Here is a 16,947-nt window from a genome sequence, read left to right on the forward strand (position 1 = left end):
TAATTGATACCATGTCAGCCAGATTGTTCTTTCTAGGAGAATTGGTTCTTCATACTTGTTGTAGTCTGTTCTCATGCTGCTAATAAAGACATACCCAAGAGTGGCTAATTTATGAAGAAAGAGGTTTAATTGACTCACAGTTCCACATAGCTGTGAAAGCCTCATAATCATGGCAAAGGTGAATGAGGAGCAAAGTCATATCTTACATGGTGGCAGGCAAGAGAGCTTGTGCAAGGGAACTAACTCCCTTTTATAAAACCATCAGATGTCATGAGACTTACTCACTACCATGAGAAAAGCATAGGAAAGACCCACCCCCATGATTCGATTACCTCCCAACAGGTTTCCCCCACGACATGTGGGAATTATGGGAGCTACAATTAAAGATAAGATTTGGGTGGGGACACAGTCAAACCATATCACTACTGAACTATCTATTCACAGTTTCTATCTGTTCTTCCAGGAGAACAGTATTCTGTATTTGTACTCTTTTAAATTATGTATATACTAAATCTTTGTTGCTGTATATATTCATGAAATATATACTTTGCCCTTGATGTGGTTTGGCTCTCTGTCCCCACCCAAATCTCATGTTGAATTGTAATCCCTAGTGTTATTGATGGGGCCTAGTGGGAAGTGATTGAATGATGGGGGTGGACTTCCCCGTTGCTGTTCTCGTGACAGAATTCTCACAAGATCTGGTTGTTTCAAAGTGTGTAGCAGCTCCCACCGCCCCCTCCTTCTCTGGTAGTGTAAGACGGGCTTGCTTCCCCTTCACCCTCTGCCGTGATTGTAAGTTTCCTAAGGCCTCCCCAGAAGCAGAAGCCCATACAGCCTGCAGAGCCATCAGCTGATTAAACCTCTTTTCTTTATAAATGACCCAGTCTCAGGTATGTCTTTACAGCAGTGCAAGAATGGACAAGTACAGTCCTAAAAGAGCAGATTTGCTAAAACACCTAGTTATTCTGACATAAAGATATATTAAAACTTGTGTTAACGTGACTGCTCACACAACTAAAATCTCAGCTGAGTTCAAATCAAAGTGTCACAAGATATGTTATGTTTGTATTAATTACATTTCCAATTAAACTAAATGAAATGTGTTAAAGATATGTAATATTTTATATAATGATGCTGGTAATAATATAATGATGATAATGGTAGTAAAAGTACACTGGTAATTAATTTCACTGCTACTGATGGATGTAGCTGTTGTTATTCTTTATTATCTTAAATGGCAGATATAACAGATTAGAAATGCAGAGCCACTGGCAAGGAGAACATACAATTGTAACCCAGGACCCCAACTTTTTATTTGCATTATGCAGCATTCAGTGCTGAAACAATGTTAATCCATAAGCTCTTGGTTCAGACAGAAGAAAGTAAGCCACTGCCCTGAGTCCTGTGAACTGTATAAGTCTTCAATAGACCCAATAGGAGGTCACCCATGCTTAGTGGAGCTGCGTATTTCATGAGATCTGCATTTATATGTTTCCTGAAAAACAAGTGACATTTGAGGATAAATTCCTTTGCTTAAACACATCAAAGACCAATGGAAAAAGCTAGGTGGGCTTCCTTGTTTTCTTTATGACAAACTTGTATGCTGCATCTAAAAAAACCATAGACTTACTCTGCCCTTAAATCAGAAATCTTATTTTGAACTCCAAATACTTTTTTCTCATTCAAGCCAATAAAAACATTTATTAAATGCAATTGCCTCCTGGAGCATACCTAAAGAAGAGTATTTTAATATCATTTGGGAGAGAAATTGCATTTAAATATATAGGTGTGATTACACAACTTCACAGCCATACTGGTGAATTATTACACTCCCTGCAACTCTTACAGGTATAGGAAGGATAGGCCATTAATGGAGTCCTCAGTGGCATGTATAATTTCAAGGGGTGATGGATTTTCCAGGCTGATTTCACTAATGGCCTTCAGGAAGAAGATCCTTGAACATGGCATATTGAAAGCAAATTTGACTCAAACATGCTGTGGCTCTCAGAATGTCAAGCCCTTTGGAAATGCAAGGCACTCAAGACAGCCTCACATGATCAAAAATGGCACCAGCATCAATTAATGCCAACAATTGCAATTAGAAAACCACAGATGAGTAAGGACATGAGAAGCTCTAATTTCCTGTTGCCTGGGATCTCTGTTTCTGGTGACACCTGTCATGTTTCATTGATATGAATACTTTTGGAGGCTAGTCACCACCTTCTTGAAAATTGCATTTCTGACCAGAGTTCCCAAGGCACAGTGTCAATTTATCTTCATTTGCAATAGCTCCCTGGACAGATGCTGAGCACTCCTAGAGACAGAGCCTTTATATTTGTAGAAGGGTACAAAGCAACGACTAGCTGAAACCATGTAGTTAAATCCAGTCTTTGGGGAAAAATAAGATTAGTTAGTATGTAGGGAAATCAATGTCACACGTGTTGAGAGAAAATAGGACAGTAATACTTGGAAATGCCTTCCTATCAATATTCAGTAAATTAGGATCAAGAGAAGCAGTCTTACACTTTGGAAATGTAATCTAAAAGACTGAGAAACAATGTAATTTTATACTCATTTTAAAAATGTCATAAGGAAAAATTATGCAAGGATGATCAAGACAGAATGATCTCTTACTATTTGCCTGTTAATTTTTTAAAAATGTAGTTCCTGTTCATAGTTGCAAACATGTCAGTTTTTAGGGAGAAGGAGGGCGGCAGTTAGAACGAAAGGTTTTCACACGAACACACACACTTCACATTAAATAATATTGTGTAGGTAAAACATCAATTATGGAAAAGCATCTTCAGATCTACTAGTACTTAACAAACCCCAGAAACTAATTGCTTCTGTCCTCAACTTTCTCATGAAGACATGGAAATTCTGAAGATGGAGATATATTTTCTTGATATCTTTCTCTTTAAAAGAACTTGGAAATCTTAGATATCAATCCAAATGCAAATGCAAGTTTGCCCCTGGCAAAGTTCAAATATCAGCTTCAGACAGATAAATTTGAGAACTATACGGTGATTTGGTGTGATGTTGCTTTGGTTTTCTTTCTTTTCTTGTAGGTCTTTTGAGACAGCATTTTTCTGGACCTTTAGGTTTATCTGAGAGTGTTCAACAAAAGTTGTACTACAAGGAAGCGTATTAAGAGCATAATTTTATACTAGGTTGGTGTTTTTTTTTTTTTTTCTTACCTAATAGAATGGAGTTTAATGCATGAAATCTTGATGGATGATCCTGAGTGTTTAATCAAATCTCATCTTTTCATTAATCTAATTTTATTGTTATAGATGTGGTCTCAGCAGTTTATCTGTAGCCGTATCAGGTTTCATTTTTAATCCAAATAAGTTCAATTGGGTTTTAACTTTTATACATTTTTCTTGTTCTGCCAACATTGATCTAGAGATGATTAGGATTCTACCAGGGCCTCCTACAAGGCTTCTTTTGTATTGATATTATTTAATTGCTCCTTTTTATGTACTATATATGTGCCCCATAAACAAGATGAATATGCAGCATAGGTAGGAGGCAATGACAGGTTTAGAAGCTAATGACAGGGTACAGAGGTAGAAAGAGCTGACGACCTTGAAGGGAACCAGTCAAGTACCTCATTTGTAAAATGGGGGTATATTAATATTTACCTAATAGGACTGCGGTGATAATGAAATGAGATGGAAGTTTGACACAGAGTGCAGACATTGAGAAATGGGTGTTGCTCTCATTATGAGGTTCTAAAGTTTGAATGCTGATGTTAAGCTGGTATTAGTAGATAATATTTAATAACGCTTCAAAGAAAACATGATAATTTTTTAGAGAAGGAATTCTGATGTGTCTTTCCTTAGTATTTGGAAAACCAATGATGTGTGTGAGTAAGGATATTTAATTTTATGTATATACAATATTGTGGTGGACAGGAGAAAAGATTGTTCCACAAATGAGCGTGAGTACTGGTGGAGAATGCTGCAAAGTAAACCAGGTCTACTGCAGACTTAGGAGAGGGCAGGCACCCTCCAGTACACTCACTCTTCAAACTTGAAAGGCACTCCGGTCTGAGCCTCACAGCCAACCACGAGTGAATTTCATCAGAAAAGAATAAAAGATGATACCCATCAAAAATCATTCAGTCCAAGTGCCATCTTTGTTAAGTATACTGTGGTAGGTTTCCTCTGATTTCTAATTCTTTTTTGTTTTAGAATCATACTGTCTAATACAGTATTGACTAATACAGTATTGACTAGCCAAGTGTGCATCCATTTACATCTAAATTAGCTAAAATTAAATAAAAGTAAAACTTTGTTTCCTCAGTTGCACTAGCCTCATTTCAAATGCTCAATAATCACATGCGATGAGTACCCAACATTGGCTGGTGCAGCTTTAGAACATTTCCGTTTTCACAGAAGGCACAGCGTTGCCAGACTGTTTCGGAGGGCAGAAGAGATGGGGATGCAGTGACGTGGCATCAGTTAGACAAACATCAAGGTAGGTGTGTCGATTCTAGCCCCAAAGTTAACTTGCTCTATGGCCTTATGCTGCTTATTTAACCTCTCTGAGCTTTATTTTCCTCAACTCTTAAGTGAGGATTAACTTATTTTGTCAACTATCATGATTATTAAACGTATGAAAAGTCTACCTTGTTGCCTGACCCAGAGTAAGTGCCCAATAAATGGCATTTGTTATAATTATTAATAACAGCAAATGTGGATGGGCACAGTGGCTCCCTCCTGTAATCCCAAAACTTTGGGAGGCCGAGGTGGGTGGATCACGAGGTCAGGAGTTCGAGACCAGCCTGCCCAACATGGTAAAACTCGTCTCTACTAAAAGTACAAAAATTAGCTAGACATGGTGGCAGGTGCCTGTAATCCCAGCTATTTGGGATGCTGAGACAAGAGAATCATTTGAACCCCGGAGGCAGACGTTGTAGTGAGCTGAGATTGTGCCACTGCACTCCAGCCTGGTGACAGAGCAAGACTTCGTCTGAAAAGAAAAAATAGAAATAAAAATTAACAGCAAATGCTAAAATAAATACATTAATTAAAGGCCCTAAATAATAATCACTAAATTGCGACATTTCTGGCGACAAGGTAAATATTTAGTGAAATCTTGCCAGCAACATTTCCGTTTTATTACAGTGATGTGTGCTTTCCTCAAATGCCACTAGTTATAATGGATCTATACTTCTGCATGTCTGTCCTGTATATATAGATTCCTTTGCAATTCAATTTGGAAGTAAGGGAAAAGAATAAGGAACTAGGTGATTTTTTAAAAGAGAAAAGCTTTAGATGTAAATGTTAAATATCCATTTTCAATGCATGATCAATTCTAAGCATGAAAGCGCCTTTCCTATCAAAAACATATCCTTTTGTACAGTTATTAATGTAAGATTAGTTTTTTCCTATTTAATATGCAAAATGTACTGTGACAAACGGTGGCCCCAGGCAGAACAAAAAAAAAAGGCCAGAATTGCTCATTACAATGACAATGAAATAATGTTTTCTAGAAAACAATGTTTTCCTTTGTTTTCCCTATCCTGATAGGAAACTGTGAAAATTGAAGCTCTATTCAATTTATCCTTTAGTTCCACTTCAAACGCATTTCTGACAGCCATTTAAAGGCCTTCCCTAAACTGAAATGAATATTTTCCAGACTAGTTTTAAGAATAGAAGCTTGTTTGTCTGATTCTCTAGCAACCAACACAATAACTATCATTGCATAACAAAGCCGGTAGTGATGTGCTGGGGCACAGAGGGGCTGGTGATAAATAATTCAGATTCCTGGGTTATTTCTGTGGGATCATCAGACAGTAATCCTGCATTTGTACTCTAGTCAACTCCAGTCATTCTTTTTCTTCTCCAAGTAGCTTCCTTTTTTGAAGAATGCCAAATTCCTTTGCAAGATATTATCTTTTCTTCTTGAAAACCCTGAGGGATGTTGTGTATTCTATAGCTCTGGATCCTGGTCTGGGATCCCAATGGCCCTGATGGGTGCAATTCCAGTTCCATCTGCTCTGAATTGAGCAGAGGCTGTTTGATCAAGGTAAGGTCATGTTATGCCAGTACTGTTGACTGGCATATTGTCAACATTATGCTTGAGAAACATATTTGTCCTGCTGGTGATAACGACAGTTTATGAATGAGTGGATTTTGATATTAGTTAATTAGAAGAAACTTTATTGCAGCATCTGTCACTCAACAGCAAACAATTTTTTTCTGTGTGTTGTTCAGATAATTTTCCTTATGGTATAAAAGCTGGCTAATACAAGAGTGTGTCAACAATCAAGAGATTAAGAAATACACCATTTTTTCCCCTAGAAAACGTAAGGTATGTTTATATGATGTCGTCTAATCAAAACTGTACATAATTAGTAATAATAGAAATAAAGTGAACATATTGAGTCTTATAATGTACCAGCTGCTCTTCTAAGTGCACTATTAGAGTTTATTCAATATAGGCATAAGTTTTCTAATTATTCTAAATGTCCAGAAAGTAAATAAATTATCTTGAGAAATAACTCCACCTAACTTTGAGGAAGACAATAAAAAAACTCCTCAAATTTTATAAAAACTGTAAGATGGGGTGATATGCAGAAGTATTACTTTGACTCTCTGAGCACTAAGCCAATTTTCACAAAGCAGGTTAGGGTGTTTCTGTAAAAATGTAGATGATTAAAGATCCCTGTTTTTAAGTTTGCAATTATAGCAAATTCCTCCACCTTCAGAGGTTGTCCTTTTTCTCTCTTTTTTTTCATCCTACTTGCTATACAGTTGATTTTACAATGAAGTGTGTGTCAAAGCCTAGCAGTATCATAATAATAAGGTTAATAGTAAGGTGAAATCTAATAGCATAAGCAAACTAAAGTAGATTCAAGTAACAAAAATGGCCCCCAGTGAGGAGAAAAGCCCTTGGTAGAATTCTTTGAAACTCCTGAAATCAGAATATACATTTTTTCCCCCTCATTTCTGATCTAGATTCACTTCCTGAACCAAGGTTCTGGGGTCCCCTACAAAAAACTGTGGTGTGAAGTTCTATCAGTGCCCCTAGATGACTTGCCACACTGACCACTGGGTGCCGTATTCACCTCCTCAGATCCCAGAGCCTGCCTGGCTCCTATCTGTCCTGGCACTGCCAATTCCTTGCTGCCTGGCCTCAAGCATATGTCCTGATCTTTCTATGCCTCCATTTTATCATCTGCAAAATGAAGATGATCATGATAGTATTTATCTCCTAAGGCAGTTGTGAGGATGAAATGTATGTAAAGGACTACTACTGTGAACAGTGCTTTTTTTGGATCATGAACTATACCTCTCCTCTGTTTCCTGGACTGGCCCTAGTGTCCTTGGTTTCTGTTTCAAGTTGATGTCTTCATTTCACCAGGGACAACAGTGGAAACCACAGCTTGGGTTTTTTATAAACACAGCAGCCAAAAACTTTTGGGATTTGGAATACAAATGCAGCTGTCATTTCTGTCTCCAGAACTATTTTTTTTTCCAAATTAAAATAACCCTATTGACTTTACTCTTTTTTCTAACTTACCTTTTTATGTTTAACAACTGTTCAAAAGAAGAGTAGAAAATGCTTTAGATATAATTACGCAGATGCAATATGTGTGTGTGTGTGTGTGTACATGCACGTGTGTGTGCGTGTGTGTGGTGTGACAGAGAGAGAGAGAGAGAGAGACAAGAGAGAGGTAGGAGGAAGAAAAGTTTTTACAAAAAGAAATAAACATTAAAAACAGAAGTAAGGTGAGACAGCCAGGCAAAGTAAGTATTGAGGACAGGGGGAAGATAAACAGATGTGACCTGAATATTTCTCATTGGAAAATTGGTGTCACGAAGTTGGCCCATTTTTAACCTTTTTATAACTGAGGTTTTGATGGCAATAGTTCCAATGAGATTTGGTGACAGAAAAGCATTGCCAGTCACAGAATCAGAAAAGCAAAGGAGGTAGCAAGGGCTCAATGTTAAACATGTCACACTATCAGTAACATAATTTCTCCAGGCAGGGAATCCGTGATAAATATATATCCACTAACAGTAAACTGATAGACGTTGACTCTTTCATAAAGCTCACCCTCATCTCCCTACCTCTTCTAAGACTTAGATGCACACTCGTTCTCTATTTGTCCATAATACTCTGGGAATATATCTTTCTATAAGAGACACCATTTTTAACACTGCATTGTGACTTATGCTTATGCTTCTTGTCTTGTTTACTAGATGGTGACAGATGATTCTTGACCACATAGCCTATGACTTACTCCCTTACCAACCATTGTCTGGGCTCAGGAAATGTTTGTAGAGTGAATAGGATGTGTTGTCATGTCTATTCTCAACTTCGTGCCTTGTGCATGTAGTATACAGCAGAGAGACTTCAAGTTAAGACGATAAATTGTCATTAAGAATTTTCAGCAACATGAGATTTCTGAAAAGTGTTCTCACGGCCTTAAAGGGCTACCAAAAATAGGGTTTGCCTGGGCAAGAGCTTCACATGTATTCTATGATTCCTCCAAATAGGCTTTGGGATGATGGCGAGAATGACTGGTTGACCTTAAATGCATATGTAACACTGTTAAACAAAGTAGGCTGGCCTGCATAAATGAGGCATTGTGCTAGTCTTCTGTTTCTCCACACTGCATTCAGAGTTGCTTAGATATTTCAATATAGCAATCTTTGCTCTTTACATGTTCTCTTAGAGGAGACTTGTTTGATCATTTCTCTCTTCCACCCTCAACAGGGGGTACACACTAAAAGGTTTTCTTCACAATGGCTCTCCCATCCCCTGGCCCCTTTCTTCTGTGGCTCGCATCAAATCTACTTGAATTATACAGATGCTCTGGCAATCGGAGGCAGAGAAAGACGTCCTGTGGCTGGTGGGCAGGCCTAGGAGAATGAGATGGCAGCATTTACATAGGATGCTGTGCCTCTGCTTCGAGTGCAAATGTCTTTACAATGGACCTTTGTCAATTAGCGTAGAAGAGACTTTAAAAGACTGCTTTAAATAGATGCAGATTCTCAGGGTGAACTCCTATTTCAGGACAGCTTGGCTGGAGCTGCTGAGAAGCTTCTGGGAGCAGATTGAGGATATGATGATGATTTCCCGTCTTGGCTGAAATGTAGAGATGGGGAAAGCCTGATGCAGGTTTGTTTTTATGGGGCCTAAAACTGATGCCAAGATAGAAGTTCCTGGTGTTCTATTTTCCGTCAAATGGCATCAATGCTGTACATGTAGCCAGGCAGAGGAAAATAAATAGGAATAAGAGTGTTTACCTTCAATGACTAAACAATAATTTAAAAAGAAGAGGGTAGGTAGTATTGATGTAAGTTGCACTGTAATAGTTTAGCAGAATCAAAGCAACAATGGGATATATAGCAAGAAGTTGTCATGACAGGTGGTAAGATATCATTTGAAATGCTTTTGCAAGTATGTTCCATATTGAATGAGAAACAGACTGATCTAAGACATCTCACAATCAATTCCATAGATAAAAGTACATATGACATGACACTGACAGTCACCAAGACTATCGCAGTCATCATGGCATGGCCATCTGACAAAGCAGAGTGTAGTGGTTGAAACAAGTACAGATTCTAGAGCCAGATTTCCTGGGTCTGAATCCGGGATCTGTTATTTGTTATCTGTTAACAATAATACTTCTTCGTGCCTCAGTTTCTTCTTCTGTAAAATAAGAATGTTAGTAATAGAATTTATCTAATTAGATTCATACAAAGATTATATGAGTTAGTCTATTTTTCAAATAGATTAACACATTAGTGGTTGACACCTAGTAAGAATTATATGGATATTTGATTACTAAATAATGGAGTCATCAAATACTTCCCCAATATTTTACTATACATTCTCTGAGAGTAAAAGCCTCTCTGAATTAAAGTGTTTATTATATTTTTCTTTGTTGTTGTGGATGTGTAGGGAGACATACAAAATGGACTCTGCTCTCAAAGAAATTAGAGTCTAGTTGGAAAGCAGGACATACAGCTATGAAATGTTGAACACTCATAACAAGAAGAACATTATTAAACACAACGCATTAAAACACATACTACATGAAATTAATTTCTGACCGGACACTTAATAGTCATGACAAGAGATCAGAAAAAAGAAATCTCTTTGTTTCTAGATTATTACATAATGCCTGTTAGGGAATGTTCTGGAGGGGGTGGGGGCAGGGTAGCTCCACCTGAACCAGCTAATTTCTATCTAAGAGTAATTTACATTCTGAGGAAAATGGAAGGCATGCTTTGGGATGCGATATATACCCTTGGCTGTAAGTCTCTTTTTACTAAAAAGCATATATTACCTTGGACATTCACACATATGTAGTCAGCAAGATATGCATACATTACTTATTTAGTAGTAGCACATTTTATTCCATTTTTTTCTTAACAGTTTGTGAGCACAGAAAAAAGATTTACTGTTAATCTTCACAGGTTTTCTTGTACTCCATCCAAACGAGTACATCTGGTTCATATGATACCAGGCTTTGCTTTCCACACCATTAGAAAAAAAAGTTTTTTTTTTTTTTGTTATACAATATGTTTGGAATCCAAACCTACTAAAAATAAAACCAGTTATGGCTACTAGCAAATAGAAGACAAAATAATGAGTAACACACAGTTAGAAATTATATTTGTCCCCAAATATCTGAGTTGTTCACATAATCAAACTAATGCTCATGATAGCATCGTATAATGAAGCAAAAATACTGAACTTTGATGTTTTTGTTGTTGTGCTGCTGTTTCCTCTTCCCCTCAACTTTCATTCTCCCTTTTTGTATATTTTCTTTTGCTGCTTTTCCTCACTTTTTCTTCTATTGTTTTTGTCATTCAACATTTTTGCATTTTGCAAAGCCATCATAGATAACAATGTTGCAATCTGAGTTTACAGTGTGTTAGTTACCTGTCATTTGTTTAATCTTGGTGCATGTATTTATTTCATAACTAAGAAAGAGAGAACATGGATCAATATTGCTTGTTTGTAAGTGTGACTTACAACATGTATGGTTTTTCTTGAGGTTCTGATTAGTGTGATGTAGACAACAGTTTGTAACAGTATGTGCCCATAAGATCCATTTTCATAAATATCTCCATGACATTGTGATAATAGTCTACAGAGAAATGCACCTAACCTGAAGACTAATCTTGTTGGAATTACTTAATGGACTTAAAATGTCATGCTTTGTGCATTATAGCCTTAGCTGGATTAAAAAATGCTCTGTGTATCTAAAGCTCCATATACCCTATTAAAGTAGAATCATCTTAGTTACCTTGTGCTCACCTTTTAGGATATTACCTTATCTTTAAAAGAGGCTTTTGAATTCACATTTCTCACAACAGGAGCAACTAAAAGCAAGGCAACAAAATCTTAATATATAATGAAGAATACCGTCAATAGAGTCAAAATGAAATGGAGAAATGGCAATGACCTAGAATCAACAGTGATGAATCATTTAAGCCAAACCATCTACTCTAGGTACTGAATGCTCTTACATGAATATTTATTTGGAGTGAATTCACTAGAGCAATAATTTCTTATAGTAGTTCCCATAGAGCTACCCGATGAAAAATATTTTATTGTTAAATAAGATGGAAATTATAAAATTCTGTATCTGTATCTTAGTAATTTACAATGCGCATTAGCCAAAGAACTCATTAAAGCAATCCTGAAATTTTTAAACATTGAGATATAACTCATATACTATCAACATACCATTATTAAGTATACAATTCAGTGTATTTTAATATATTCCCAAGGTTGTAACCATCATTACTATCTAATTTCAGAATATTTTCATCACCTCACAAATCTGCACACTTTAGCCATCCCTCCCCATTCATCTCTTTCCCCCATCCCATGGAAAATACTAATCTACTTTCCCTTTCCATTGACTTGTCTATTCTAGAAATTTCCTATAAATACAACCATACAATATGTGACTTTTCATGTATAACTTCTTCCACATAGCATAATATTTTTGAAATTCATTCATGTTGTAGCATGTATTAGTATTATAATATATTCCTTTTTATGGCTGAATAATATTCCATTGCATGGATATATCACATTTTGTTTGGCCATTCATCATTTGATGGAGATTTGGGTTGTTTCCACCTTTGGGCTACTATGAATAATGCTGCTATGAACGTCTAAGTTTTGCGTGAATGCATATTTTCAGTTCTCTTGAGTTTCTACCTAAGAGTGAAATTTTTGGATGACATAGTAACTGTTTAACTTGTAAAGAACTGGAAACTTTTTCCTAGCAGCAGTACCATTTTACATTCTTACCAGTAATGTATGAGGGTTCCAATCTCTCCACATCCTCTCCAACACACATTTATTTTCAAGTCATTCTGGTAGACATAAATTGGTATATAACTGTGGCTTTGATTTGCATTTCCCAGAAGGCTGATGATGTTGAGCACCTTTATATGTGCTTAGTGGACATTTGTATATCTTCTTTGCAGAAATATTTATTCAAATCCTTTGTTCATTTTTAAATTGGGTTGTCTTTTTTATTCTGAATTATAAGAGTTCTTTATATACTATAGGTAGTAGATACTAGACATTTAGCAAATATATGGCTTGCAAGTATTTTATCTTTGTATGAGTTGTCTTTTCACTTTTTATTATTTTATTTTATTTTACATATTTATTTATTTATTAGAGATGGTGTTTACTCTGTTGCCTAGGCTGGCGTGCAGAGGCACAGTCATGGTTCACTGTAGCATTGATTTCCTGGGCTCAAAGGATTCCCCTGCTTTAGCCTCTCAAGTAGCTAGGACACTACTGTACTTGGTTTTTTTGTTTTTAATGTTTTCGTAGAGACTGGGTTTAGCTATGCTGTCCAGACTGGTCTCAAGTTCCTGGGCTCAAGCTATGGTCCTGCATTAGCATCCCAAAGTGGTGACATCACAGGTATGAGCCATAGCACCAAGCTTCACTTTTTTATTAGTATAATCTTGTGGTTGATTTTTAACAAGTATTCATTTATATTTAATCACAAATTTTCCAATTACAGTTGACAACAATAAAACAATCTTTATAAATACCTTGGTAAATGCTGAGGTAGGCCTATGTTCAACTTTCTCTTTCTTTGGATTATATACATAACATCCTAGCAAAGGACATCAATACATAGACATACAACAAAGGACAAAAATGTTCCCATTTCAGCCTTGATAAAAGAGTCAAATAGTTATGGTGATCTGTGTATCTAATAGTAGCACACATTAAAACATAATTCTAGACTATCTTAAATTGATTTTCCTACTAGTCCATGACAATGAAGTGATGTTAATGGAGAGATCATATATTGCCCTAGTCATCCTATAAATCTCCAGCAGAGAAGGGGTTGAATCAATCTTTCATGTTACAGAGCACCAATAAAACATGCATCACTATTTTCAACCTATAGGTCCTGGTGTAAGTAAGGTAAGATAATCTCAGGGACAGCAAAACAGGAAGTAGAGGAGAGAAGGAGATCCTTTCCAATGCAGGCCTTGGTCTGAGAATTTTTCACTCTGTAAATATCCATGTAGCAGTTTCCTAAGAAAAGACACTGTGAGTTCCAGGTTAGATGACTCTGGGTAATTACTTCAAACTGGTGGAAGCTGAAAATATAAAAGGAGCTGTAGGTTTTTACATATGATAGCTACCAATCTTGCAACAACTTTGCTAGGCAGGTGGCACTGCTTCCATTTTACAGTGGAAAATATTGATGGAAAAAGAGGCCAGTGATTTTCCTAAGCCAAACAGATAAAGGGTATGACTGGAATCATTATCATTTGCACAATAAAGAGAAGATAAACAATTCTACCTTATTGTTCCAGACTAAGTTCTAAGTGAACAATCTGAAGAATAAACCATTGTCCATCATCATATATGTAAGGGAATTGTAAGATAAAGATCAGTTTGTTCTCATGGGAACCTGAGAAGTAATGATTGCAGGAACTCCTTCTCTGAGCCTCCAAAGTATGTTTTACTTATAGTGACTACTAAACACCTTACATAATGCTAGATAATTTTTATGTCAGTTTTTTTCTCTTCTTCCAAGAGTTCACGGATGCTATTAATCTTATTCTCTATTGTGTTATCAGAGTTTAATATAGTGTCAGACACGTAGTAGAACCTTCTAAGTAACTTAGCAAGTGGCCGGGCGCGGTGGCTCAAGCCTGTAATCCCAGCACTTTGGGAGGCCGAGACGGGCGGATCACGAGGTCAGGAGATCGAGACCATCCTGGCTAACATGGTGAAACCCCGTCTCTACTAAAAAAATACAAAAAACTAGCCAGGCGAAGTGGCGGGTGCCTGTGGTCCCAGCTACTCAGGAGGCTGAGGCAGGAGAATGGCGTGAACCCGGGAGGCGGAGCTTGCAGTGAGCTGAGATCCGGCCACCGCACTCCAGCCTGGGCGACAGAGCCAGACTCAGTCTCAAAAAAAAAAAAAAAAAAAAAAAAACTTAGCAAAAGAAGTACATAAACAATTGCATGGATAAAATAATACAGAAATAATAAGAGTTAACAGTTACATATTCTTAATATGTGGAGATATTAATCTAAACACTTTTTATCTATTTACTCACATAAATCACATGTCAAAAAATAGATACACATCGGAGCAAGATGGCCGAATAGGAACAGCTCCAGTCTCCAACTTCCAGCGTGAGCGACACAGAAGACCGGTGATTTCTGCATTTTCAACTGAGGTACTGGGTTCATCTCACTAGGGAGTGCCAGACAATCGGTGCTGGTCAGTTGCTGCAGCCTGATCAGCGAGAGCTGAAGCAGGGCGAGGCATCACCTCACCTGGGAAGCGCAAGGGGGAAGGGAATCCCTTTTCCTAGCCAGGGGAACTGAGACACACAACACCTGGAAAATCGGGTAACTCCCACCCCAATACTGCGCTTTAAGCAAACGGGCACACCAGGAGATTGTATCCCACACCTGGTCGGGAGAGTCCCACGCCCACGGAGCCTCCCTCATTGCTAGCACAGCAGTCTGCCATCTAACCACAAGGCAGCAGCGAGACTGGGGGAGGGGCGCCCGCCATTGCTGAGGCTTAAGTAGGTAAACAAAGCCGCTGGGAAGCTCCAACTGGGTGGAGCTCACAGCAGCTCAAGGAAACCTGCCTGTCTCTGTAGACTCCACCTCTGGGGACAGGGCACAGCTAAACAACAACAACAAAAAGCAGCAGAAACCTCTGCAGACGCAAACGACTCTGTCTGACAGCTTTGAAGAGAGTAGTGGATCTCCCAACACGGAGGTTGAGATCTGAGAAGGGACAGACTGCCTGCTCAAGTGGGTCCCTGACCCCTGAGTAGCCTAACTGGGAGACATCCTCCACTAGGGGCAGTCTGACACCCCACACCTCACAGGGTGGAGTACACCCCTGAGAGGAAGCTTCCAAAGTAAGAATCAGACAGATACACTCGCTGTTCAGCAATATTCTATCTTCTGCAGCCTCTGCTGCTGATACCCAGGCAAACAGGGTCTGGAGTGGACCTCAAGCAATCTCCAACAGACCTACAGCTGAGGGTCCTGACTGTTAGAAGGAAAACTATCAAACAGGAAGGACACCTACACCAAAACCCCATCAGTACGTCACCATCATCAAAGACCAGAGGCAGATAAAACCACAAAGATGGGGAAAAAGCAGGGCAGAAAAGCTGGAAATTCAAAAAATAAGAGTGCATCTCCCCCTGCAAAGGAGCGCAGCTCATTGCCAGCAACGGATCAGAGCTGGACGGAGAATGACTTTGATGAGATGAGAGAAGGCTTCAGTCCATCAAACTACTTAGAGCTAAAGGAGGAATTACGTACCCAGTGCAAAGAAACTAAAAATCTTGAAAAAAGAGTGGAAGAACTGATAGCTAGAGTAATTAATGCAGAGAAGGTCATAAACGAAATGACAGAGATGAAAACCATGACATGAGAAATACGTGACAAATGCACAAGCTTCAGTAACCGACTCGATCAACTGGAAGAAAGAGTATCAGCGATTGAGGATCAAATGAACGAAATGAAGCGAGAAGAGAAACCAAAAGAAAAAAGAAGAAAAAGAAATGAACAAAGCCTGCAAGAAGTATGGGATTATGTAAAAAGACCAAATCTCCGTCTGATTGGGGTGCCTGAAAGTGAGGGGGAAAATGGAACCAAGTTGGAAAACACTCTTCAGGATATCATCCAGGAGAACTTCCCCAACCTAGTAGGGCAGGCCAACATTCAAATCCAGGAAATACAGAGAACGCCACAAAGATACTCCTCGAGAAGAGCAACTCCAAGGCACATAATTGCCAGATTCACCAAAGTTGAAATGAAGGAAAAAATCTTAAGGGCAGCCAGAGAGAAAGGTCGGGTTACCCACAAAGGGAAGCCCATCAGACTCACAGCAGATCTCTCAGCAGAAACTCTCCAAGCCAGAAGAGAGTGGGGGCCAATATTCAACATTCTTAAAGAAAAGAATTTTAAACCCAGAATTTCATATCCAGCCAAACTAAGTTTCATAAGTGAAGGAGAAATAAAATCCTTTACAGATAAGCAAATGCTTAGAGATTTTGTCACCACCAGGCCTGCCCTATAAGAGACCCTGAAGGAAGCACTAAACATGGAAAGGAACAACCGGTACCAGCCATTGCAAAAACATGCCAAAATGTAAAGACCATTGAGGCTAGGAAGAAACTGCATCAACTAACGAGCAAAATAACCAGTTAATATCATAATGGCAGGATCAAGTTCACACATAACAATCTTAACCTTAAATGTAAATGGACTAAATGCTCCAATTAAGAGACACAGACTGGCAAACTGGATAAAGAGTCAAGACCCATCAGTCTGCTGTATTCAGGAGACCCATCTCACACGCAGAGACATACATAGGCTCAAAATAAAGGGATGGAGGAAGATCTACCAAGCAAATGGAGCACAAAAAAAGCAG

At 38.2% G+C, this 16,947-nt stretch overlaps 1 long non-coding RNA gene across 1 annotated transcript; it reads left to right on the top strand.

Annotated features, from left to right (window-relative positions):
* The first annotated feature begins 359 nt into the window (after positions 1–359).
* LOC103876241 lies at positions 360–12,063 on the top strand. Its single transcript, XR_002516085.2, has 3 exons — positions 360–3,170; positions 4,401–4,482; positions 6,225–12,063. It is a non-coding gene; the product is annotated as an uncharacterized LOC103876241 (long non-coding RNA).
* The last annotated feature ends 4,884 nt before the right edge of the window (positions 12,064–16,947 follow it).

Source organism: Papio anubis, chromosome 10 (genome assembly GCF_008728515.1).
Source record: "Papio anubis isolate 15944 chromosome 10, Panubis1.0, whole genome shotgun sequence".
Taxonomy (NCBI): Eukaryota; Metazoa; Chordata; class Mammalia; order Primates; family Cercopithecidae; genus Papio; species Papio anubis.